Below are 2,077 nucleotides of genomic sequence, written 5' to 3' on the forward strand. Positions count from 1 at the left end.
GGATGGATGGATGGATGGATGGATGGATGGATGGATGGATGGATGGACGGACGGATGCACAGTGTCTGACACCTGCCCTGCCTGCAGCTCACAGCTCTGCCCCTGCCAGGGGCAAAGCAACCCTCAGGTGGATGGGGATGGTGTGAACAGAGCTCTCATTCTGCCTCCTCAGAAACAGCTGAGGCCACAGCCACCACCAGACAGGGAACTGGGAGCCACTGGTTTCCTTCTGAGTGATTTCAGTTCAAGCAGGGCCATTGCTGGGCTGGAGTGAACAAGGGGCTCCTGACCCACGATAGGAAAAGCAGGAAGTCTCCCTCCTGACAGTCTGTTAACCCTCCATGGGATCAGCTCTGTGTTGGTATCTCAAGCTCTGCCTGAGCTGGTGCTTTCCTTAACGCCCAGAAATGTGGTGAAGTGACTGTGTAAAAAATCTTATCTCTCCTCAGAAAATGTCCCCAAAACAAAAAAGGAGGTTTCTATTCCGCTTGGGTATGGAAAAGGCTTGAAAATGTGAAGTGAGAGTAACTTAAATCTTTAGAAACGAGAAAACAAACACTACAAAGCAGTGTTATTTGTAGGCCTCTCCATATGGGGATTTTGAAGCCTATTTCACATTTTTATAACCTGCCTTTTATTGCTTTGGTGTTACAGAACATACAGGCACACATAGCAAAGGACAATGGGTGTCTTTTCATTGACTTTTACAGACTTTGGATTCTCAAACCCAATTTAGCTTCAATTTAGCTCCCGTCAGCCACAAACCCAGCACTGCATTCTTCACAATGCCCCAGCTAAGCTACACCACTCCAAACGTGTCCTTAAATTCTGGCATCTCGGACTGCAGTGTGTCACAAATGACCTGCCTCCCGAGCCCTTTCACCAGCCACGTCTGAGGCACATGTTCTTTCAAAGTGGGCAGAAGTGATGAAGAGGCTGCAGCCTCTCTGCACCTCAGATTGAAATGCAAATAGCAGTTCCACCTATTTTTACAGACTTCCCTTTATCACATAAATCTTTAACTACTCAGAAATATAAACTTCACTTTGCTGTGATAAGGATATAGAAAAAAACCACTGACAAAGAGTAAAAAAGAAAATTCAAACCAGGCATCATTCAGCCAGTGCCTGCCACAATGCCGGGCCTGTGTGAAGAGCCCCAGGCTTCCTCCCCTCCTCCAGGGCCCTGAACCCAGTGGGCTCCACGAGCTCCCACTGGGACAGGGCTGCTCAGCACCACCAGGACCACTGGCAGAAGCCGAGGGGCCAGGACACAACCCCTGCCTCCTGCATTAATTCATTTGACTCAAGCTTATGCTAAGGAGATCACTTCACTTGAATGGAATTTTTATTAAATGATTATTGACTTTTGATCATTTATGGGAGTAATTTAGTAATTTTCCACCATTAGTGCCATAAAAAAATTCATTGGAAGTGCTGAAGGCTCAAAGCAGAACACTCGTGGCAGAAGCCAGCAGAGCCACGCTGCTCCAGAGAACACCCTCTGCCTCATTAGCTCGGACACTAAAACTGGAAAGCAGCTGACAAAACATCAACAGATGTCTGTCAAAGTCTGCTGGATTTTCAAGGCCATCCCCTCAGCATGGCGAAACCCACCGGCTTGACAGGAATGTATTTTTCATGGAGGTTCCTGTCCAAGTTCTTAACATCAATAAGCAAATTGTTGTGACCCCAAGGGCACAAATACAACCCGAACCCCTGGAGGAAGCCCTGGATACCGGAGAATGTATCTCCCTGCATGCCTGCAGAGTTCCACGACCCAGCTCTCCCTGCTCATTTCACTCTTCTTACCCATCAATCACTTGGAGAACGCACCCTGGACACAACCAGCACACCCGGAGTGACTCCGGGCAGCGCTGCCGGGGCCGTGCTGATGCTGGGGTGGCTCTGGCCGTGCCGCAGCCCCGGAGGCTCGGCAGGCTCGGGCTCAGGCGCTGTTCCCCGGTGCCCTCCCAGGTGCGCTCCCCAGTGCCACTCCCCGGTGCCACTCCCCGGTGCCGTTCCCAGGTGCGCTCCCTGGTGCGCTCCCGGTGTGCTCCCGGTGTGCTCCCCGGTGC

General features: G+C 50.9%; 1 protein-coding gene across 6 annotated transcripts in view; it reads right to left on the reverse strand.

Moving 5' to 3' along the window:
- The window catches only part of EXD3 (exonuclease 3'-5' domain containing 3), a 213,660-nt gene that overhangs the window by 171,520 nt on the left and 40,063 nt on the right, over nucleotides 1-2,077 (reverse strand). The window lies entirely within an intron of this gene.

The sequence above is a fragment of the Corvus kubaryi genome, unplaced genomic scaffold (genome assembly GCF_017639235.1).
Source record: "Corvus kubaryi isolate FWS band 111438036 unplaced genomic scaffold, C.kubaryi_AGA036_p1.0 78, whole genome shotgun sequence".
NCBI lineage: Eukaryota > Metazoa > Chordata > Aves > Passeriformes > Corvidae > Corvus > Corvus kubaryi.